Source organism: Camelus dromedarius, chromosome 16 (assembly GCF_036321535.1).
Source record: "Camelus dromedarius isolate mCamDro1 chromosome 16, mCamDro1.pat, whole genome shotgun sequence".
NCBI classification, from domain to species: domain Eukaryota; kingdom Metazoa; phylum Chordata; class Mammalia; order Artiodactyla; family Camelidae; genus Camelus; species Camelus dromedarius.
The window spans coordinates 47,439,446-47,465,190 of record NC_087451.1 but is presented as its reverse complement, the minus strand read 5'-3'; the positions used below and the strand labels follow the sequence as shown (position 1 = coordinate 47,465,190).

Here is a 25,745-nt window from a genome sequence, read left to right as displayed (position 1 = left end):
GGGGTGAAGAAGCTGGTGAGCTGGGCGCCCTCCTGTTTCGAGGGGCATGAGCAATTACATTCCTCTTTCCTTAGGGTCACCGGAAGGGGTGGTGGAAGGGGTTGTCTCGAGGAAGGTGTGGCCCTCCTAGGGAGACTGGGTTGATAATGCACCCCGATTTAAAGGCGCGAGGTCCCTTTCCCTTCAGATCCCTCTGCTCCTCCCTCTCCTTTGTAGTGTCTGTGTATTCTTGGGAAGGGACACTGCTCTGGGTAGTCTGCTGGGTGGATTCCGCACCCCCTCTCAGGAAATCTATACCCCTCTTATGTAGGGGTGATGGAAGCGTTTCTCTCCCCCTACCCTTCCCCCTTCCCCATCCTTTAGTCTGCTGCAATGCTGCAGAAGTCCAAGGCAGTTTCTTCTTTCATACACAGGCCCGTGTATACAGTGAGGGGAGGGGGAGCAGGAGAGGGAAGTAATGGCGCTTCCCTTGGAAAGGTTACCCCCTTTCCTTTGGTTTTAAATCAATAACAGTACTGGTTTAATACTCTTCCCCTGAGATCTATCCCTGGGAAGTATATCTGTTCCTGTTGTTATTGTTGGGGGATATGGCCTCTCAAGAGGGACTCTGCCATGTTAGAACAGTTAAGATATCTCTCTAGCTGTCTCTATTTCAAACACTGGATTGACTTTCTTGTGTATATGAGCGTATTCATGTTGGGTTTTCGTTAGGATTTAAATAAAATAATTTTGTACCCCTTCACTTCCCTGAGCTGTGAATTTTGAGGGTTAATATAATTTTGTATAACATTGAAATTGGAATTTTCTGAAAATAATTAGGTTACAAACCTTTCTGTAGCAAATACTTTGTTTCTCAATATAATGAAAAAATGTTAAACATTGATTTGCCTCATTATGCTGTGTTAGTGTCTATATTCTGTACTCAGTAAATCATTTTTCCACTTCTTTTTCTTCGTATCATATTTATTTAAAACAAATCATGTTATGTGATTTACAGTAGTACTTGTTGGTTTTGTTTAGTAGAGTATAAATAAATTAAAAAAAATTTTTAACATTCTGAAAGTATGTTGCCAAGTTTTTTTTGTGACCTAAGAGTAGTTTTGAAGTCTACAGTTGATGCTTTTTTCTTTAAGTATTTAGATTTACTGAAGTGATTTCAAAATGTTCCATATATGAATATTCATATAATTAACTTTTTCACGAAGTGTTCTGAAGGTGACTAAATACAGAGATCATGTCTTGACATTTTACTAACAAGCTGTATTTACTGTTTAAGTTTTACTTAATGGATGACTTATTTTTAAATAACTCCAAATGCCATTTACATTTTATGTTGTCGATCAGAGCTTTTTTGGTGTGTTTGTTGCATTTTGAAACCTGTTTTAAGGTTTAAAGTTGTTAGTGGCAGTAGTGTTGAGTGCTAGTTTAGTTTCTGTTATATTTTTTCATGATTTTGATACGGGGGACACATTAATGGTATCTTAAATCAATTTTATTGTTATTTTTCCTCAGCAAATGGAATTCTTGCTTTCCTTATTCCCTTTTGATTTTTATCTGAATTTATTTTAACTTAAACAGCATTTCTCATTTGAATCTTTATTTCTTTGCACAAAGCTGCATGTTGTGGTGTGTAATTTTCCCCTATATGGCAAATTATGCTGTAAAGTCTAATTCTGTATGTTATGGTTTGTTGATAAGTAATTCATATATACTAGCATGTATTAACCCAAGCAGACTGCCTGTTAAAAAAGTGACTGTTTTTGTCTTGGACAGATGCAAGTAGGATTTATCAATAAGGGCTACAAAGGATATAGGTTAAACTACTTCTGTATTTCAGTATGCTAGGACTAAGAGGTGCTCTTTAGAACAACTATTAAGAAACCCTTTAAAGTAGTTGGAGTTCTGCTAAAAGTGGTAAAACTTTATTCATGAACAATTAGAGAAATTCATTATTAAGGAAAAACTGCTAAGGGTTATTTCAGCAGGCTTCTGATGCCACTGTCAGAGTACTGAGAGCCGTTAGCTGGAGTTGGTTGATTCCAGACTAGTTTGGTACCTCTTGTGTTTCTAATAGTTCATCTACAAAATGGCAGTGTAAATCACTTCCTGTTCTTTCACAACTGACTCTTTCTCTGGATTCCCTTTTAATGACTTAATTTTTGGCATTCTGGTATCTGATTTGTTAATTTGGTTAAAATTCTTATGTTTTATAGATTGAAGAATTTCTAAGAATCAATTGGATTTAAAGGCTTGGATAGTCTAAGATTATCTTGACAGTAACTAAACTTCCTTGAAAATTAAAAAATAGTTTCTCAAACTGATTTAAACTGAGAGGTTTAAAAGAAATACAACAGTGTACAGCACCAAAAGTGTGAGTGAACTGAATAGAAGATAATTACTGTATTTTCTATTATATAGATTTTGTGAGAATTGTAAATATGGCAATTAATTGTTAATTATAAAATAAGCTTTCTGTATATCAAGGCATATACATGATGTTTGGTCTCATCTTATGATGCCAGCCCACTAGTAAGAAACAAACTGTTACTTACAGAATACCAGAAGGACTGGATACTTTTAACTAACTCATAAAAAATGTAATTTATTTTAAGAATTTGCTAGTACTTAGTTGATATGAATACTTAGTAAATCCAGAAGTTATCTAGGGGGCCAACTGACATTGAAATTAGAGTTGAGATTATCTGTTATTCACATTACCTGGAGATAAATTCTGTGTTTTTCATTTGACCACTTTGTATCTTAAAATCAGTTAATTCTCTCCAGTGTCTCTTTGGTTATCAGTAGTCTGTTATAATAATTGCAGTCATACTGATTTAACCTTTTAGAAATTGGGAGCTTTCTTGTATGTGTAATTTAAGGGCTGCTCTTCAGTTCAGAATCATATATGAATGATTCCCTTCTAAAAAGTGTCAATTCTATAGTCAAGCCTTGCATAAAATTGAGATTGTTCCATTAAACAGTGACAACATATGTTCGTCTGCCTTTAAGTTTCTGTATTTGTTTATGGCTGTATTTTTTTTTTTATATTCTTCAGGATTTCAAATTCTAAAATGTAAGTGAAAAAGATACAAACCTGTATTATTTCATTCCATTATATTTCCATTGTTGGATTAAAATATTTAAATTTTTAATGATAAAAATTGATATTTAATATCATTAAATTGTCTTATACCTTCTTTAAAATTCCGCATGAATTCAAAGTTGTGTGGAGGGACTAGAAACAGTTATTTTCAATTGGGACGTATCTGTCAACATTTGGTAACAGTTATTTCTATATCTGTTTCTTCTATTTGTGCTAGAAGCAGACTTTTTGTTCTAAAATACAATCTAAGGCTGCATCTTCTTACCTAGTAACAAAATTAAGTGACCCATAAAAGGTGGAAAGGTTTTTCACAATATAAAGTACTTGATATGTAAATAAAGTTAATAAAATTCAGGTTACTAAGTACTTAGCATAATAGATAATATAGGCTGTTAAAAATTCCAGTGTCAGTGATATTGTTATATAAACATAATACATTTCATTGGCCTCTAACTTACCTTTAAAACTGAGAAGGGGTTGATTTTTCCTTTTGATTAAATTATTCAGTATGATAATGTGTGGATTTAGATATAGATGAATTACTTCATTTGCAAAGACATACAAAGTTTAGTTTCTGAGAAAAGCATCAACAAATAAAATAATGGAATAGAACAAAATATTCTGACCTGCAGCCACCAGTAATAAAACTGGCACTTAATATATCTTAATTTCACCATTTATTAGTGTATAATTTCTTTATGTAACTTTTTAAGGCCCACTTTTCCCGACTATAAAATGAAGATAGTGCCTACTTTATAATGTTGTTAGGTTTAAATGGCATAACCCTTGTGAAGTACTTAATGTCTTGCCTTATACATAGTAAGCACTCATTTATTAAGCGGCTATCACACATTAACTGCTTAATAAATGTTTACAAGTGGAGATAGGGAGTCTAATATTTGAGAATGAATTGCATTCCATAATTTTGATTTGAAGTTGGATTTATACATTTGGAGCGCAACATATATTTTTGATAGAAGTGGTTAGAATTTCTAACCAAGGGTAGCTTACATACTTTTGTATCTATAATAGACTGCAGTGTAGTTCTACAAGAGACTTTCTTTTTCCTTTGCTGAATATAAAACCTGTCCTAAAGAACAAAATTTCCTTTCCCTTTGGTACTTCATTTGTTTATTTAGTCTTTTGGTATCACACTTCCACCTCCTGGAGCTCTTTTCACCATCCCTGACTTTGAGAGAATCCAAAATACTCTTGCTCTCTAAAGTTTTTTCTTTTTTCTTTTTGTGGGTATCTTTTGTACATATGCCTTCACCTTGAAAATGCTTTATATTCCACAATATATTAATTCAGCAAATGTTAAATGATGATTATGTGCCAGTAAGGCATGGTCCCTGCCCTGGAGAATTCTGTCTTCTCATTTTTTCCGCTTCCTAAATAATTTTCTCAAGCTGGATATTCGGAGGAAATCAAGGACCTTTCTGTGGTTGTCAGTGCCTCTAAGCCAGTGCTTTTCGAACTTTAGATTGTGACCCATTAGTGGCTTGTGAATTCAGTTTAGGTGGGTTACAATACCAATTTTTTTTTAATGAAAAATAATGGGAAATATGAGAGTGTGTTGTGTAAGTACGGGTAAGCATTACAAAGGGAAACTTTTTGGGAGGCTGTATTTTTATGTGTTCAGTATACCCAGTTAAATTTTTTTTGAAATTTCTTTTTGAACTCATACTTTTTACTTCTAACTCATGTTGCTGAAGCTTGTTTTTTCTTTTTCCTTCAACTCTACTTTCAGTCTTTCCTTATTCTAGTCTCTAGTCTCTTTGGTAGTTACATTGCACGTATTTACCTTTCTTAGGTCTCAAAGCTTATAGGGTACTGAGGACTCCATCTAATAGATCCTGACAGGATACCAGCAGTTTTGGGTATGATGATAATTTCTGAGGTTTTCAAATTGGGGAACATCCTATGTGTCTTAAGCAAAGTTTCTCATGAATTGCAGAATTTATTTTTAAAAAAGAAAACTTTATTTGGAGCGTATTAAGAAAATATCTTTTATTTTAATTTGGGGCATATATGTAGATTTAATTTTAAAAAATTGCAATTGTATTTTAATAAGATTTATTATGTGGCTATTTAAATGTATTAAATATGTATATTAAGTATATTTTTAAAAATTTCAGTGTGTTTCAGTGCATTACATCTAGTGGTATCCTTATGTTTTGGTTGATGTTTTTATTTTTAGTTCACTTATGGTTGTAGTTATGAGTCTCTAGTTTGTATTTTGAATTGATTTCTTTCAATTTATTCCCACTGAGACTGAAAAGTTTCAGAAAAAGTTGATAAACAGCATTACTAAACAAGGCCGGGGTTTTTCCTTTTTTATATACTTGGGAATTTAGTGTCACTCAAGATTGGAAAAGCTTTGTCTCTTTGCCAAAAGCATCCATATCCTTGATTTTTAAATACTAAAATTACTTATTAACCTATAATTGTATTTGATAAGGAAACTTTATTCTTCATTGTTGCACAGAAGCTCTGTATGGTATGTTTTATAGTGTTTAATACCAAATGTTTAAGTAATCTCATGCTGTGTAAATGGTAGATGATGCTTGGCTTTGGTTGTGTATCAGGAGAGACCAGGTTATGTTGTGGTAACAGACAATTCAAAGATTTCAGTGGCTTTTAACAAAACAAATGTTTATTGCTTGACATGATGTATGCATAGTGTGACTTGGTGGGGGGTTCTGTTTGTTTCACTATGCAGGGTGTCAGACTGATGGAGACTCCATCTCAACACATGGTTCTGTGATCACCTTGGCAATGGGAAGGAGACTGTTTATAACTGCCTGGCTCTTAAAGTGTCTACCTAGAAGAAGGTCATGTCATTTTGGCTTATCAAGTTCATTGGTCAAAGCAAATCATATGGTGTTAAGAAATTTCACAGAGAGTGTAAGAAAGTGCAGTCCTACTATGTCCTGAAGAGGAGAACTGAAATATTTCAGCTATGGTAAATATATGTCATATATTGAGTTACAGCTTATTTAGTCATTTAAAAAGTAAATTATGTTGAAATTTGTAGTAAGAAATTTAGTAGTAACAAAAGCCACCATTTATTGAGCATTTACTGTGTGCCAGGTACTAATTAAGATATATATATTTTTTTCAACTTCTTACAACATCCCTGGAAGGTAAATGGCAGTCCCATTTTATAGGGGGGAAACTGATGCTCATGAAGTTAAATAACTTAAGATCACAGAGCCAGTAAGTGATGGAGCCAGGAGTGTGTCTGTAAAGCCTGAGATAGTTGTACTGTATTTTTTTGAGTAGAACCTACTTGGTGGTAGGGTAGAGGGAGAAAAAAAACTTTTTGATTGAACAATCAAACATTTATTTAGACTTAATATTGTTAATTAGACTTAAATGAATTAGCAGTGGTATTCTTCTTGTAAAAAAGTGTTTTTTCCAAGATTTTTTTGAAATTTCACAGGTGTAGACTATTTCACTGCAGTTTGAACATTCACAAATCAAATGTTGCTAATTTTCTTTCTGTTTTTTAACCACCTCCTATCTGATTTCTGCCTGTATCACTCCACTGAACCTATTCTGTTAAAGCTGTTCATTATAAATTTGTGAGTGTGAGAATCTTTCATCAGTTCTTTGTATGTGAAATGCTAGTACATATGACTTACTTATCTATTAGTCTTAGTGAGATTTATGTGAATTTCTTGTCGTGAGGGTGTGGGTAGTTAGAATAAGAGGAAGTCAGGCTGTTGGGAATAAAAAAGTCAAGTAGAAGGCTGAGTCAGGAGTAAAGATTTTTGTAAGAAAACTTAAGGAAAGATTAAAGAAAACAAGTAAACCTGATCTGTAAAACTGTCTTTTTACCTCTGTTGGAAGGAAAGAGCTTATTTTCGAGAGGCTGACAGTACTTTGACATGAAATTAATGGGCAGAGCTAAGACTCTCCATAGTGGGGAAGGCCCGTGAAAAATAAGTTAGTCAGAACATTTCCGTCATCCAACCGATGCTTACATCCTGGGAGCATGGTTGGTCTTTGGAAAATCAGCAGCTTTTGCCTTAAAATCAGAAAGGCCTTAAATAATGGAGAAAAGTTAAATTATTGAGAATAAGTTATAACAATACATGATATAAAATTCAAAAGATACAAAAAGATATACAGTGAAAAGTAAGTTACCCTCCCATGCCTGTTCCCTACCCACCCCGTACCCATTCCTGTGGGTAACCAAGATTTCTTGTGTATCCTTTCAAAGATAGTTGGCATTTGAATGAGGGGTTAGATTTGGAAGGGGGAACCTTTTAGTGTGTATGTTTGCAGAAGAGCAATACACATTTACAAGCACTTCATCAAAACTGTGAGGATGAGAGATACGAAAAATATATAGTTAGCAAATTAACTGTATGGTGCACATAGCTAATTTAGGATGTATAAATATTTTTTGAATTTTCTTAGTAATTTAGTGTGTGCAAAAAAAGTAAAAAAAAATTTTTTTTTGTTAAAAAAAAAAGCGTAAGTTTGCTTGTGACCTCAGTCCTCCTGACCCTGTTTTCTTTTTTAATATCTTAAGTGCCTAAAACATCGGTTTGTTTATTAGATAGAATTTCAGGGAACATGACTTTGAGTTCAGAGGAAGACTCTCCCTGTTTGCAAAATACTATGTTAAGTGTTACAGAAAAAAGGTGTTCATGAAAGACAGGTTTAGAATTCACAAGGAGAGTAAAATCATGTGTGGTCCTTTATGTCTGCTGCTTCTTTGTAATACTTAACACTATTTATCATCTCCTTCCTTCTTAAAGTTTTTATTTTACTGGTTCTTCTTTCTGACTGCCCCTAACTGTAGATGTCTCTTAGCACTTGATACTTTTGTTTCTCTCTCTGGTCCTCTTTCTCTCCCCTCTTCTCTTTGCATTGCCTCTCCCAACCCCATCCTATATATCTAGCTGCTTATCTGAGATGTCTTGTACTTTCTTGGATATCTTAGACACATCTGGTTCAACATACCTAAAATGAACTCATCTTTTTCATCTCTTCTTGCAAAAGGTTCTGCTTATTTACCCACCAGTTTCAGTGCTAATAAAATGTTTTTTAGAGTCAACTTTACCAAGGTGTAATTTACTTGCAGTAAAATACATACATTTTTTAGTGTGCAGATCAATGGCTGTATCCATCACCCTAGTGAAGATGTAGAATTTATTTCTCCCTAAAATTACCAAGCAATCAGTCTCACTTCAGTCTTATTCTTAGGCAGCCACTGATGTGAATTAGATTTGTCTTCTCTAGAATTTTATACAAATGGAATCACACAGTATGTGTTTTGTGTTTGACTTCTTTGTCTTGGCATAATGTCTGTAATATTTATCCATGTTGTTGTGTGTATCAGTAGTTCTTTTCTTGTATTACTTAGAAGTATTCCTGTGTTTGGATATACCATTATTCATTCACTTGTTGATTGATATTTGAATCATTATCAGTTTTTGGCTGCTTTGAGTAAAGCTGCTATAAACATTTGTGTACAAGCCTTGTATGGACATTTAATTTTGTTTCTGTTAATGACCTTTCTAAAGTCTTAAAAGCTAGAAACTTTCGGATTGTTTTGATTCTAATCCTCTCCTTACGTATATTCATTCAGTAGGTTGTGAAGTCATGGCATTTCTTCCTTTGAAATATATTTCATCCTTTGTTCTCTTTTTCAGAGACCTTTAACATTCTTGTGAGAAGCTTCTTTTTACTTTGTGAAGCCTTATTTTAGGAGTAGGGGATATAAAGGTGATTATGCATATAATGTCCTTACTGAGTAAGGTTTATTGTGAGGTGGGAATGCTGACTGAAATTGGTGAGAGGATGGTACTGACATTGAAGTTACAGGATGAGGACAAGGAATGTTGCTGCTGAATGCACTCCATCCCTGTAAAGTACTGTTTTAGTCCCTGTTTTTGTTGGTAGTTTGAGATTGCCACTTTTAGTTTGTTTTGATTTTAGTTTTGTTGTATATGCATGGATATATAGTGTGAGTGGTGAAAAAGTTTATTTTCATGGATATTGTCATTGCTGTGTGACCTTGAGCAGATTACTTAACATGGGACTTGGCTTCATCATCTGTAAAACGGGGATAATAATACCTATCACATAGGGTTGTTCAGAAGATCAGATGCATTATTATATGTAAAGCTCTTAGAATACTACCTGGCATATTATGTTCTATGAGTGTTAGCTAGTATGATTACCTTAATTCTAAATTACTTAAAAGACTATCTTTTCCTCTCCCATTTCAGTTCCTCTTACCTATTGCTGTTATCTGTTCAAACCTACGCAGACCACTCTTGTGTTACCTGTTCAAATCTACAAAGCTACTGTATTGTTTTGCAACTCTTTGGATGTCTTTTTTTCCAACTGCAGTAAAATATACAAAGAGTGAAGTGCACGAATTAAGTTTTACAGACTCAATTTTACACTCAGACTAAGAAGGTTCTGTTCCAGAAGTTTCCCTTGTCCCTTTGCCTTCAATAACCATTCCTCCCACATCTGTTTTGACTTCATTATCATAGCTTATTTTTACAAGTAAGTCTTTAAAATTTTTTTAATTGACATACTAGTTTCAGGTGTACAACATACTGATTTGGTAGCTATATATATTACAAAATGATCATCACATTAAGTCTAACTAACATTTGTCACCATACAAAGTTACAGATTGTTTTTCTTGTGATGAGAACTTTTAAGATCTACTCTCTTAGCAACTTTCAATTATGCAATACATTTTTATTAACTACACTCATCCTGCTGTACATTACGTACGTATGACATTTATTTTATAACTGGAAGTTTTACCTTTTGACCCACTTCACCCATTTTGCTTACCCCAGCTCCTGCCTCTGGCAACCACCAGTCTGTTCTCAGTATCTGCAGCATTTTTTTTTTTCTTTTTCCTTTTTTCTTTTCTTTTTTCAAATTCCACATGTAAGTGAGATCACATGGTATTTATCTTTCTCTGTCTGACTTATTTCACTTAGGGTCCATTCATGTTGTTGCAAATGGCAGGATTTTCTTTCTATGGCTGAATAATACTCCATTATATGTGTATGTGTATTTATGTATGTATGTATCTCACATTTTCTTCATCCATTCACCCATTGATGGATACTTAATATTGTTTCCATATCTTAGCTATTATAAACAATGCTGCAGTGAACTTGGGGGTGCACATATCTTTCGGTGTTTTCATTTTCTTTGGGTGAAAACCAAGAAGTAGAATTGCTAGATCATATGGTAGTTTTATTTTTAATTTTTTTGAGGAACATCTGTACTGTTTTCCATAGTGGTTGCCTTAATTTACGTTCCTACTAGTAGTGTTTAAGGGTTCCCTTTTCTACACATCGTTGCCAACACTGACTTCTTTTTCTGATAATAGTCGTTCTAACAGATGTGAGGTGGTATCTCATTGTGGTTTTGATTTGTATTTCCCTAATGATTAGTGATGTTGAACACCTTTTCATGTACCTGTTGGCCATTTGTTTATCTTCTTTGGAAAAATATCTATTCATATCCTCTGCCCATTTTTAAATTGGATTATACAGTTTTTTGCTCTTGAGTTGTATGAATTTTTAAAAATGTATTTTGAATATTGACCCCTTATCATGATTTCCAGGTATTTTTTTTCCTGTTCTGTAGGTTGTCTTTTTTATTTTGTTAACTGGTACAGATAATTATTTTGTTTAATTTTAAGGTTATTTGTGTTTGGCCCTTCCATGTCTAGGCAGCATTATTTCCCATTTGTGCCCAACACACAGACTTTATTATACCTTCTCTGCCTATGTTTGTCATAACCCTTTAGTGCCTTCTTGGTTTCATCTCTCCTATTCTCCCTGTCCATTCTGGTGTTCTTCTATGAAATTGTCCCCAACTATTCCAGCTTATACTGTCCTTGTTCTTCTCTAAGTTATTTTTGGCTTATTATCAGTATCCCAGTTTAGTACTTAATAGATACTTTCCTTTTCTGTAATTACTTAATTGTCTTAACTTTAGTGGGACTGCGGTGGTTTTCTGTTCCTCCCTTATGATGCCTAGAATAGAATACATACTAATTTTTGAATAAAATCTAATTGAATTTTTAAAGTTCAAGTTTTCTTAAGTGTTGAAGAGCAACTAGTAGTCATAATAGAGATCTTGATAGTGAACTAGCTTAATAGTGAACTAGGACAGCTGTTTATAAAATCACACACACACACAAAAAGAAAAAGAATGTATGTGTATAACTGAATCACTATGCTATACACCAGAAACTAATACATTGTAAATCAACTAGACTTCAAGTTTTTTAAAAATGGGGGGAAAAAAAGGAAAATCCCCCCAAAACAAACAAAAAAACCCCTATATGCAAAGTAAAAAGCACAGCTTCAAGGACCTATGTAGGTCTTGAGGCTATTCCAGGGTATTAGACTGCAGTAGAATGTGAAATTTAGAACTGAAAGGATCAGAGATAATGTAATTAGGCATCATTACTCCCTCCTTAATGCTGAACTCATAGGAATTGCTTGTGTGGGTTACAGTGGGTCTGTGAACTTTCGGAGGTTATATGTAGTTTGCCATATACGTGTGTGCAAATGTGCATTTTTCTAGGGTAAGAATCTATAACTTAATTGGATTTTCAAAGCTCTCTGTGGCTTAAAAATTGTTAAATATCCCATAATCTAGCCAAAATATGTCATTTCACAGATTAGACAACTGAGGGTCAGAGATAATTAGGACACAAAAGGGGTGACTTACTCATACAGTCACTGTTACTCACAATGATGATCCTGAGTCAACAGGGAAATATTATGTTCAGCATGCTTTGCTTTATAAAAAGGGAAACAAGACTGTATGGAAGATTCTAATACAGTTAGGAAGTATTTCTATCACAGATGGTTAAAATAAACTTTTAAAAAATTGAGGTGAAATTCACATAACATTAAATTAATAATTTTACAGTGAGCAATTCAGTGGCATTTAGTACATTCACAGTATTGTGCAACTACCATCTCTAAGTTTCAAAGCATTTTTCTTACCCCAGAAGCAAACTGTTTACCCACTAGGTAGCTACTACTCTTCTTTTTCACCTGCCTCAGGTAACCACCAATCTGTATTCTGTTTCTGTGGTTTTACCAATTCTGGATATTTCATATAAATTAAATCGTGAAACCGATGTATCTGGCTTCTTTCACTAACATTATGTTTTGGAGGTTCATCCACATTTAGTACTTCATTCCTTTTCATGCCTGAACAGTATTCTGTTGTATCTATATTCTATAATTGTTTATCCATTCAGCTGTTGTTGGACATTTGGGCTGTTTTTACCTTTTGGCTATTGTGAATAGTGCTGCTTTGAAGATGTATATACATGTACTTTTTAGAGTACCTGTTTCCAGTTCTTGTGAGTATGTATATATCTAGGAGTGAAATTGCTAGATCATATGGTAATTCTTTGTTGAACTTTGAGGAACTGCCAACTACTTTCCACAGTGGCTGAATGCACAAGAGTTCCAGTTTCTTCACATCCATTCCAATAGTCATTATTTTTCATTAAAAATTTTTTTATTATTCTTATAATCCATACTAGTATGAAGTGCTGCCTCTTTGTGGTTTTGATTTGCCTTACCCTAGTAACTAATGATCCTGAACATCTTTTTATTTGCTTATAGGCCTTTTGCATATTTTCTTTGTATAAATATAAAAAAAACTTGATCCTCAAAGAGGAATGCTTAAGTTACCAAGAAAAATTTTTGGAGATATAAAATATTTGGTGTTACTATGTAATTAAGTGCCAACTGTTTGGTACAAATATAAAATACCATAGGTAATTAAAAAGAGGAGATATAGTGACACTAGTTTAAACTTTGAAAGAGTTTAAGAGCCCTTATAACATTATATACAGTTACAGATTTCAATGCAGATAAAGTAATTTTAGGGCTTTTCTCACTTCAAATATTTGAATATTGCCCTCTGACTTAGCATTGAAAGGTTCCCATTTGATTTTGTGCATTAAGAAGCACAAAATTTGAAGTTATACATGTTAAATTACTTGATTTCAGGTGACTGACAGAAAAACATATACCTTAAATAGACAATAAAAATAAGCAGGTGAAAATAAAGGTAGGATAGTAAGATGAATCCTCTAGTAAAGCACTCGGAAAGTATTCATGATATTCACTGTTTTTTAAGCTTTATTGAAGTATATTTGATATACAAATTATACATATTTAGTGTATACATTTTGATGAATTTGGACGTAAGCATACATCTGTGATACCATTACCACAATGAAAATGTCCATCACCTCCAAAATTTTCCTTATGTTCTTTTGTGGTGTTTTTCATTTGTTTTTGGTAATAACACTTAACATGAGAATTATTTTCTTAAAATATTTTCATGATATTCATGATTGAAAAATTGAGTGAGAATTTGTTCTTTTTTGCTTTTCTTCAAAGTGAGGAGAGAGTCATGTATGTAAGATTCACAGTGCCCATTAGATTTAATGGGGAAAAAAATCATGTTTTCACTTTTATTCATATTATTTTCTAATTTCTTTTGTGTCCTCCTCTTTGACCAACCATGTGTTATTTAGAAATACGTTGTTTAATGTCTAAATATTTAGCAATGTTCCTAATTTAATTTCTAGTTTAATTCTGTGTAGTCAGAGAACATACTCTGTATGAATTAAATTCTTTTATATTTACCAAGACTTGTTTTATCATCCATTGTATAGTCTAGATTGGTTAATGTTTCATAAGGCTTAAGAAGAATGTGTATTCTGCGTTTGGTGATGGAGTGCTTTTAAATGTGAATTAGGACAAGCTAGTTTGAGTGTAAGTTTCTGTACACCTACTGGTTTTCTGTACTTGTTTTCTTAATTATAGAGAGGAATGTTGAAATGTTATAATTATTCATCTATTTTTCTTTTCAGTTTTGCATCATGTATTTTGAATGTGTATTATTAGGTGCATACACATTTAGGATTGTTGTATTTTTTTTAATTAAAAAAAATTTCTACTCTGTTTTTGGAGGGCTGGGTAATTAAGTTTGTTTATTTAATGGAGGTACTGGGGATTGAACCCAGGACCTCATGTGTGCTAAGCATGTGATCTACCTCCTGTATATATTCTTGGTGAATTTTCCTTTTCTCATTGTGAGATATCCCCTTTTATCTTTAGTAATAGTCCTTGTTCTGGAAGGTCTTTTGGTAATGTAGCCACTCCAGCATTCTTTAAACTTGTTTTGAAAATTGTGGTAACATACACATAACACAGAATGTACCATTTTTAAGTACTCAGTTCAGTAGCATTAAGTACGTTCACAGTGTTGTATAATTATAGTCACTATTTATCTCCAGAACTTTTTTTTTTTTTTTTTATCATTCTGAACAGAAACTATGTATCCATTAAACAGAAACTCCTGTTTCCGTCTTCCTGCAGCCCCTGGTAACGATTGTACTTTTTGTCTGTGAATTTGCCTATTCTAGGTACCTCATATAAATGGAATCATACAGATTTATCTTTTGTGTCTGGCTTATTTCACTTAGCATAATGTTTTCATGGCTCATTCACGTTGTTGCATGTCTCAGTTTCATTCCTTTTTAAAAGGCTGAATAATACTCCATTTTATGTATATCAGATGTTTACCCGTTAATCTGCTGATAGTCATTTATGTTGTTTCCACCTTTTGGCTATTGTGAATAATGCTGCTGTGAACGTTGGTGTACAAGTATCTCTTTGAACCCCTGCTTTCAATTCTTTTGGGTGTATACCTAGGGGCTACTCCAGTATTATTAACTTTAGTGTTTCTATGGTGTATCTTTTTCTATCCTACTTTTAAGTTATTTTTATCTTTATATTTAAAGTGAGTTTCTTGTTCAGAGCTTTTTTAAAATGCCATTTTTAAAAAGGTCTTGCTTTTAAATTCATTCTGTCTGTGCTTTTTATTTGGAGTGTTCTTAGACCATTTACATTTAATGAAAATAACAATATGGTTCAGTTTCAGTGTTCCTTCTTGCTGTTTGTTTTCTGTTTGTTTTCTGTTTGTTTCATCTTTTGGTTGTTTATTTTGTGCTCTTCCTTCACCTTTGTTTGGATTGAGTGTGTTTACTTACTTAATTTTATCTCCACTATTGTCTTAATAAGCCATATATATTTTTTAAGTAGTTATTCTAAGATTACAATAAGCCTTTTAAACTGACTACATTTACTTTCAAATAATATTATAACACTTCACGTATAATGTAAGAACCTTACAATGGCTTTTTTCTATTTTCCCCTCTAATCCTGTGTGTTGTTGTCATACATTGTTCTTGTATGTATGTTAAAAACCCAGTTTACACTGTTATTTTCACTTAAACAGCCCTTATATTTTAAAGGTAATTAAAAATTATTTTAAAGTCTTTTATATTTATACTGTATATTTACCATTTCTGTTGCTTGCTGTTCATTTGTGTAGATCGCAGTTTCTATTCAGTATCATTTTCTTTGTACTTGAAGAACTTGTTTTAACATTCCTTGTAGTGCAGATCTGCTGTTAATGAATTCTCACAGATTTTGTTTGTCAGAAAAAGTGTTTCACCTTAGTTAAACAAAAAAAACTTTTTGTCTGATACAAATTTAGATTCACATGCAATTAAAAAAATATTGTAGAGAGACCCTGTATATGTGTCTTGCATACCCACAGTACATTATTACAACCAGGAAATTGACATTGATACAACCTACTTGGCCTTATTCAGATTTCACCAGTTTTACTTTGTTTGTGAGTTTGTATGTATATTTAGTTTTGTGCAGTTTTACCACACGTGTAGATTAGTCTGACAGCCACCACAGTTAAGATACAGCACAGGATCACTTGTGCTACCATAGCTGCCATAGATAGTGATTCCTATGATGGATCTGGGCGAAGTCAATTGAAAACCTTCCGCAAAGAATTTGCCATTCTTCATGTCATTAAGAACATTCATGGTTCATGGGAAGATGCCAAAATACCAACTTTTTTTAAATCATGATCAACTTTTCTGTTGTACGTGTTGGTGTTTGATAGCATTGTTACCCACAGTAGAACTTTCAAAATTAGAGTCGATCCTCTCAAACCCTGCCACTGCTTTATCAAATTTACGTATTATCAAAATCCTTTGTTGTCATTTCAGCAGTCTTCTTAGCATCCTCACCAGGAGTAGATTTCATCTCAAGAAACCACTTTCTTTGTTAATCCATGAGAAACAACTCCTCATCCATGAAAATTTTATAATGAGGTTGCAGACATTCAGTCACATCTTCAGGCTCTACTTCTAATTCTAGTTTTGTTTTTGTTTTTGTTTTTTGGCTACTTCCACCTTGTCTGCAGGTACTTTCTCTACTGAAGTCTTGAACCCCTCAGAGTAATCCATGAGGGTTGGAATCAGCTTCTTCCAAATTCCTGTTAATATTTCCATGAATCTCGAATGTTCTTAATGGCATCTATAATGGTGAATCCTTTCCAGAAAGTTTTCAGTTGACTTTGCCCAGATCTATCAGAGGAATCACTATCAATGGCAGCTATAGCCTTATGAAATATATTTCTTAAGTAAGATGTCTTGAAAGTCAGAATGACTCCTTGATCCATGGGCTGCAGAATGGATGTTGTGTTAGCAGATATGAAAACAGCATTAATATTATTGTAAACCTCCATCAGAGCCCTTGGCATGACCAGGTGCATTATCAATGAGCAGTCGTATTTTGAAAGGAAATTTTTTTTCTGAGTAGTAGGTCTCAACAGTGGGCTTAAAAAATTCAGTAAGCCATGTGTGTAAACAGATGTACTGTCATCCAGGCTTTGTTATTCCATTTATAGAGCAGAGGCAGAGCAGATTTAGCATAATTCTTAAGGGCCCTAGGATTTTTGGAATGGTAAATGAGCACATGGCTTCATCTTAAAGCCATCAGTTGCATTAATCCCTAACAAGAGAATCAGCCTGTCCTTTGAAGCTTTGAATCCATACAGGGAGACTTCACCTCTCTGGCTGTGACATCTTCAAATATAAAGCTGTTTTGTCTACATTGAAAATCTGTAGTAGTGTAGCCACTTTCATTAATTATCGTGGATAGACCTGGGTAACTTGTTGCAACTTCTCTATCAGCACTTGCTGCTTCACCTTGCACTTTTATGTCGTGGAGACAGCTTCTTTCCTTAAGCCTCATGAACCAGCCTCAGCTAGCTTCAGACTTTTCTTCTGCAGCTTCCTCCCTTCTCAGCCTTCAGAGTTGAAGAGAGTTAGGGCCTTGCTCTGGATTAGTCTTTGGCTTAAGATAATGTTTTGCCTGGTTTGATCTTCTATCCATACCACTGAAACTTTCACCACATCGGCAATAAGGCTGCTTCACTTTCTTACCATTATTTGTGTGTTCACTGAAGTAGCACTTTTTATTTCCTTCAAGAACTTTTCCTTTATATTCACAACTTGGCAAACTGTTTGGCACAAGAGGCCTAATTTTGGCCTATCTTGGCTTTTAACATGATTTCCTCACTAAGCTTAATCATTTCTGGCTTTTGATTTAAAGTGAGAAATGTTCAACTCTTCCATTCTCTTGAGCGCTTAGAGGCCACTGTAGGATTATTAATTGGCCTAATTTCAATACTGTTGTGTCAGGGAATAGGGAGGCATGAGGAGATGGAGATGGGGGAGCAGCCCCCTTAGTGGAGCAGTTAGAACACACATTTATTGATTAAATTCGCTCTTATATGGGCGTGGTTCGTCGCACCCCAAAACAACTACAAGAGTAACATCAAAGATCACAGAACGCATAACAAATATAATAGTGAAAAGGTTTGATAAAGTGCAAGAATTATCAAAATGTGACACAGAGATATGAACTGAGTAAATGCTGTTGGAAAAATGGCTTTAATAGTAGCTCACAGTGAAAAATGACGATGAATATATGTATGTTCATTTATAACTGAAAAATTGTGCTCTACACTGGAATTTGACACAACATTGTAAAATGACTATAACTCAATAAACAATGTTAAAAAAGGCTTTAATATACTTGCCACAAACCTTTTAAGTTGTTAAAAAAAAAAGGCAGTATCTGTGATGCACAAGAAAGCAAAGTGCAACAAAATGAGATATGCCTATACATTTTTTATTTCTGAATTGTATCTTTCATCATTTGAAATTCTGTTTTCTATTTCCTCTTATGCTTTTTTCCCTCATTAAAAAATATATATGTATGCTTTTATTTAAATACTTGAAGATATTTAGAATAATTAATTTAATGTTCTTTTCTGTAGTTTCTCTTTCATATGAGGTCTTTTTTTGTTGACTGATTTTCCTGCTATTTTTTGGTAATATTTCCTGTTTTGTTTTTCAGCATATTTTTTGTATGCTGATTTTTTTTTTTTTTTGATCTATCTTTAAAGAATGTTACACTCTGTTTTGATTGACAGTTAAGTTACTTATGGATCAGCTTGATCATTTCAGGGCTGTCTTAGAGCTTCATTAAGGTGAATTTAAATTAGTCTTTATGCTAGGGCTAAATCTCTACTGAATGCTCCAGGTATTGGACAAGGTCTGTCCACCTGTGGTTGAGTTGGAACTCAGACATTTCCCAGCCTTGTATGACTTCTGGAAATTCAGCTCCCTAACGGTGTTCTTTGCCTGGCCTTATGAAGGCATCTTCTTAAATAGCTTTGGAATTCTTTCCCTAGAAAGCCCATTTTCTCTATTTCAGTTGGTTCATTCTTCCTAAACTCTGATCTTTGTCTTCTTAGGTCAGAGAAACTGCCATGCTTTACTTGGAATCCCTTTCCCTGTACTGCATTCTAGAAAGTGTTTCCAGGTAGAAAGCCAGTAACCATAAAATTTACCTTGTTTGTTTCACTTCTCTCAGAGATTGTAATTATGTGTTGCCTCTTGTTTCAGTGTCCAAAAATAAATTTTGTATGTTTCCAGTTTTTCAGGTGTTTTATGACAGGAAGGTAAATCCTGTCCCAGTTATTCTGTCATTGCTCAGAAGCTGACACCAGTCTCAAATTTGCATACACTGTTTCAAAAAACAATTTGACTGGTTTAAATTTTATCAATATTATGGCCAATATTGTGACATCATTATTGATTGAATTGTGAAAGCACATACTTGACATGTTTCTACTCTGTCTTTTGCCTTTTGGAAGAGTTAGTGGGGTCAGTGGAAGAATGCAACCCATATATGAATAAGTTAATGCAGAATATATAATAAAACAGATACGAAGTTGCGTGAGGATTTTTTTCCTGCAATATCCTAGTGTAGTGAGTTGGTGAAATTGATAAGAATTTACATACAGGGGAGCAATTGAAATAGATTTGGAGATGTGGATAAAATTTATAGGCAGATAAAGTGTTTGATGGCTAGCATTCCAACTGGAGAGAATAGCACTAGTAAGTATATGTGATGCCATTGGTGAGAAATAAGTTTAGAAATGTAGCTTGGACTCAGATGGGGAGAACCCAGTAAAGTCAGTCTGTAGAAGATTGTAATGGAAAGTTGTGGGCCATTTACAGTTTTTGAGCCTGAAGATGGAATGATGCTTTAGAGATGCCTAAATGAGTCAGGAATGCTGTATCCATTAAGGTCTTTGTTTGCGAACTATCTTAAGGAGAAAAGAAATTTATTATGAGGCTATTAAATTGCTCATAGACTCAAAAGAAAGGCCGAAGAACCAGTCTAGGGTAGTTACTGGCGTCTTGACATCAGGAATGAATTGGCAGTCTAATCAGGATGCCACCAGAATGAATGTCACCGTTCCCCCCTCCCCGCAACCTGTGTCACTTTCCCCAAGATTCAGAATCCCTGAAAACAGTTTATTGGCTTAGCTTGGTTGATGTCCATTCATTTTTGAGGGGAAGAATTAGGCATCTTTCTATAAAGATAGCCCTGCCTAGGCAGAGCGTAGGAAACTTCCCTAAAGGAAATCAGTACCATTACTAAGAAGTGGAAGTAGATGCTGGGAGGCCCGCAAACAACTATAGGTGTACATCTTAATGGATTAAGGGGGAAAGACTAGAGATTAGAATGCTCACTTAGGAGGCTTTGTTTCTGTAGAACAGACATGAGGTAACAGAGACCTAACTAAAAGGTAGTGGCTGTGTGATTGGCAGTGAAGGCCCCTTTTGATGTGAAAAACACTGTAGAGGTGGAATCTGTAAAATTTCGTAACAAATTATTTTTTACTCTTCCAAATACATAGATGACTATAAATTACCTAAGTGACTGGGAGAAAGTTGATGACATATAGTGGAAACCTGAGCCTGTTACTTACTAGCTATTTGAGTAAATTACTTAACTTCTCTGAGCCTCAGGTATAGTTTGGGTTGATAATTATTTTAGGACATTTGTGAGAATTCAGTAAAATAAGCAAAATGCTTGGGATATAGAACTCAATGAGTGGTAATTCCCTTCATTATTAAACAGAAAAACAGAAGATTTCTTTTGATTGTTTTTAGTTGGAAAATGCTTTAGGGAGATGCTGTATTTTGTTACTAAGTATTATGTACTCTGTACGCTTGTTATTAGAACTTAATGCTTTTATGTCCCAGGATTTTTATGGAAACAGAAGGGAAGCACTTTGGATTAGAAATTAGCTTTACGTTTAGACTTTTTAAGATAAGCCTTTTATTTTTTATAATTTTAGACTTACAAAAATTACAAAAATAATACAGTTTTCACAAACCTTTCACCCAACTTCCTCTAATGTTCACATTTTAAATAATGATGGTTTATTTGTTGAAACTAAGAAGTTAGCATTGATACAAAACTATTAACTGAATTACTGATTTTATTCCAGATTTATCCAGATTTTCCACTAATGTCCTTCTTTCTGTCCAGTTCAGGATACTACCTTGGGTGTAGTAAATACAGATTTTTAATTCTAGTTCTGTTATTAATTGTGACTTTAGGCAAGCCACTCAGCCCTTCAGGTCCTCATCTATAACATAAATATTGATTTAAAGGGTATCTGAGGTACTTTTTATAGCTCTAATGTTCTGGATCTGTTTTTATCCGTTACACAGTGTGCCCTATTTTTATTTTGAAAGAGATTCTGAGATCTAATCCATATATCTTGTTGATGGTTAAAAAAATCAATTTTTATCATACAATTTTGCTTTAGTATTAAAAGAAAACTATATATTGAGATTTGGGAGAACTTACAAGAGCTTTTTCTTCCATTTGAATAAAAATGACAAAAAAGCAGGGTTTGTCAACTCCTTTTATTTCCAAATATTAGTTAGCAAGTTGTCTGTTCAGTTGTGTGATGATTGAAAGGAGAGTCATAAAACATAAATACTATTTTTTTTAATTAATCCTTATTTTAAAATTTTTTTGGTGGGGGGAAGTAATTAGGTTTTCATTTATTTATTTATTTAATGGAGGTACTGAGGATTGAACTCAGGACCTTGTGCATGCTAAGCATGCACTCTGTCTCTGAGCTATTCCCTCCCCTCTAAAACATACATTGTTAAACTGGGGTATCTGCCTTTTCTTTTGGAACTACCAAGAAGGGCACAAAGCTTAGAAATGTAACTTGAAGGTGGATCTTCATATAATGGAATTTATAATAAAGATAGTTGAGAGCAGATAATGTCTTTTCTCAAGTAATCCAGAGTACTTTGTATAGTTGCTTATTAGTTCTTAAGTTTGAGCATGATTTGGTATAGACTAAATTGTTTATATTTAACGTTGTTGCCCCTTTCCCCTTCCAAGGTAGATCTGTGTTAGGGAGAATATCATAGTGGAAATAATCCTAACAGTTGTATTTTATCCCGCAGATTCTTCTGTTCAGAAGTTTTTGAACACAACCTACTAATAGTCTTGGCTTATAAATAATCAACTTTGATTCAATAATAAGTTCAATTAAATAACCATTATTTTTAAGGACCTTGAAGAATAGTATTTGACTGACCTTATATTATTAATTTTGTTACTTAAATTTACTTTTAATGGTTGGGCTACCTTTCATTATTCTGATCTAGCAACTCAGCACACTAGACAATTCTCTTGCAGGTGGCTGTGGACTGCACTTTGACAAAATATGAATGCACTAGAAAATTTTATATATACTGACAAATACCTGCTCTTAAAACCATATTTTTCATTGTTCACCTGTGTAATTTCTGTGTTTACTTTGACACTTCTTGAATGCCTACTGTCTATGAGAGACATTGTGTTAGGTACGTAAGATTCAGAAATAAGGTAGCCTCTACCTTTAAAGAACTCCTGTAGCGGTGGGGTGAGATAGATATGTAAACAAATAATTCAGTATAGTGAGATGATGTAAGTGCTAATTGAGTACAAGCAAATTTTATGGAAGTATCACACCAATTAATTGTGCCTAGAAGAACTGGGTTGGAATGTTTCTTAATGGAGATGATAACCAAAAATTGAAAAGGAGGAGTTTGGCATGAAGTGCCTACTGATTATGAGCACTATGTTTTCTGTACATTCTTTATTTAATCCTCACAAAGTCCCCATGACATGACTATTATTATTTCCCCTATTTTAGAGATGGGAAAGGCCAGAGAGTTACCTGCCTAACAAGTTAACTGCCAACAGTAAGTATGCTGGCAGATAAGTTTGGGGGCTTAGATAATATGTTTTCAGAACCTGTGTTTTCAGTCACTGTGTATTCAAGGCTCTGTAGAAAGAGGAGCATGGTGATAAACTGAGAGGCCTGTGTCATCAGAGTGTAGAAGTTGCAAGGAGATGAGGCTAAAAGGTAGAGAGGATCAGACCATACAGTTTCTTGAATGACACGTTAAGGATTTTTGTTTCAACCAAAGTACAGTGTAAAGACATTGAGCACTTAAATAGAGGGAATGACATAATCACATTTGCATTTTGAAAGGTCATTCTCATTGTAGTAGGCCACATGGATTTGAGGGGGCCAAGAGCGGATGCAGTGGCACTCTTTGGAAGTTTGTTATAGTCAGTAGCCCAAGTGAGATAAAGTAAAAGCCTGGATAGAATAAAGAGGTGATTGTGGAGATGGAGGAAAGTGGGCCAAGTTGAGAAAGATGTAGAATGACAAATCTACAAGACACGGTGATGGATTGGGTTATGAGTGAAGGAAAGGAAAGTGTCAAAAAATAACCCTTAGGTTTCTGAATTGCTGAATTGGATACATTAGGTTAGTTCACTTTATTTTATATAGGGTGCACAGAAAGAAGATTGGTTTGAGTAACTAGATTATGTTGGGTTAGAAGTGTCTTTGAGATATTCAAGTGGAGATGTCAGATACATAAAGTAACTTTGAACTTTCTGTGCAGTAAATAAATGGGCTTGCCCATTCTTTTGTTCCTAATAATATACCTTTTCCAGGGCTTTATCATAGTTGTTAGCTCTTAAATTACTGGTAATAAAAAATAGTGTAAATAGTGTTTGACTCTCAGTTGTTAGAGCTAATAAAAGGATATGAAAAGATTCTTCAGTCTAAAAAGCAACAAGGCAGATATGTTAGGACAGTTCTCCTTTGGAGAATGACCGAACCAAGAAGAAATCTAGTGAAAAGCGGGCAAAAAGGGCTAATCTAAACCTCAAATAATAATTTAAAAACAATCTATTTTGAATATTAAAGTTAAATATTTCCTTCCTTTTGGTAGTAAAGGAGTTATTCCTGATTTACTTAAACTACACTTATTCAAGTTGCTCTAGATCTATAATGGGAATAGTTATACCAGGAGGAAAGTGTTTTTTCCTTTATTTCCCCATCATATTCATTTGCTGCTGCACTGACAAATCACCATTGTATTACTTTATACATTTGGGCATATTTTAATTATTTTTAAACTTTCTCGAAAAAGAGTTATGATTAATATTTCTTCAATAAGTTAAAAACTATTCTAAGGTTAATAGGTTTTTATTATTGAGTTTAGATCATTGGTTCCCCTTTATCAGAAAATATGTTGCCATTCTTGAAAGTATTATGATACTGATCTAATAAGACTAAGCTTTTGATGGAGATCTTAATAACGTCTAGGTGTTGTAATATTGGCATTTGTGTTACTGATGATTTAAAGTTCTCTGGAAAATGTTAGTTTTAAAAGTAATTCACGTATAGGTGTAGGACATTTGGAAGAGAAAAACCATCCCTGATTTTACCACCTAGAGATATTATTGTTTTGGTATTTTTCCTTTACTGTTGTTTCTCTGTATTTTTAATATGTAGGCAGTATATAGTGTAGTAGTTAAGAATGGAGATTCTAGAATTAAACTTCCTGAGTTCTTCTTTCTATTCTGTCACAACTTATTAGCTATGTAATTTTTAACAGATCACTTAATTTCTTTGAATCTTGAGTTTCACTCTGTAATATGGGGATAATAAAAGTGAACATTATTGTTTGCTTTGTGCCAGGTACGTTGCTAAGTATATTATGTATAAAATCTTAATCCTCATAACATCTCTGCGTAGGAGCTACTTTTATCCTTTAAGAGGATAAATGGCCTTATAGAAGTTCATTGAATAGATTCATTTAGTCATCTCTCTAGTGATAGATCTTTAGATCATTTAATGTTATTATGAACATATTTCTTATGATTTTCTTTAACTGTTAGAGGTAGAATTGAGTCAAAGGGCAGGGATATTTTTAAGGTTTTTGATACCTAGTCCTGCATTGCTTTCCAGAAATGTGAATACTTTCTTATTTCTCATACGTTTTTATGTATGTATAAGGAAATACCTTTAAGAGCCCTAGGTGTTGCCATTAAAAGAAAAAAAAAAAAAACCTTGAAATTTCAATTTTCTAAAAAATCGTTTGTTTTCATGCATGTTTTTATGGTGTAGTTTTATTGGTATGGAGTTAGCTTACTCAGTGTATTCCTTCTTTTGAGAAATGCCTATTTTATTGATGTTATTTTCTTATTTATTTGTATGACTTCTTTAATGATATCCTTTATTTTTGTTTATATAAACTAGTTTGAAAATATTTTTAGCAATTTGGTATCTTAATTTTCAGAAGTTTTGGGGAAACTTCATGTTTTAAAACTTACAGAGACATTAGCTATTCTTTTTTTGTTGTTGGCGTTTATTTATTTTTATCTTTAGTCTTTATTATGATATAATAAAAATATCTGTATCATTTTTTCCAGTTTTTTTTTTTGATCAAACTCATCAGTATATTTCTCATTAATTTTGGGATATGCTGTATAAGGTATAGGAATCTAATTTAGCTTTTGAAGTAGAAAACCTAAAAATGGGAAATAGGTTTTATATTCAACTTCAGTTCTACTGAAATGTGAAGGACTACTGTTCAGGACTATGAAACTGCATCTAGACATCAAAGAATGGTATGGTGGATTAGCTATGTCTTCCATAGGTATCAAGAGAAAGAGGTATTGAAAGAATGGACAGCATTCATACCTGCAATACCAAATTTGAATATTGGAAAAATATTATTTATTGAATATCCCATTGAAAATACCATCTTTATATGAATTCTAAGTAAAATTAGTTGGTGGATTTTTCTTGTTTTGTTCTTTTTTTTCCCATTATTAGGGTTATGCGAGTGTCAAAAATTTAAAAGTTTTCCTACCTTTCTGCTTTGAAGTTTGGACGTACTCACTAATAAAACTGTTGGAAGTAATTCTTTGTCACTCTTTCTGTTTATACTCTTACGGTTTTCCTACCTCTTGAATGAGTTTTA

General features: G+C 33.5%; 1 protein-coding gene across 2 annotated transcripts in view; it reads left to right on the top strand.

The window, feature by feature from the left end:
• The window catches only part of TAOK1 (TAO kinase 1), a 113,388-nt gene that overhangs the window by 813 nt on the left and 86,830 nt on the right, over positions 1-25,745 (top strand). Inside the window, exon 2 of one of the 2 annotated variants that reach the window (XM_031468452.2) lies at positions 5,826-6,068. The exons of the other annotated variant lie outside the window; for it this stretch is intronic. The gene's annotated coding sequence lies outside the window, so the exon portion shown is untranslated. The remainder of the gene's footprint in view (positions 1-5,825; positions 6,069-25,745) is intronic. 2 annotated transcript variants of the gene reach the window in all.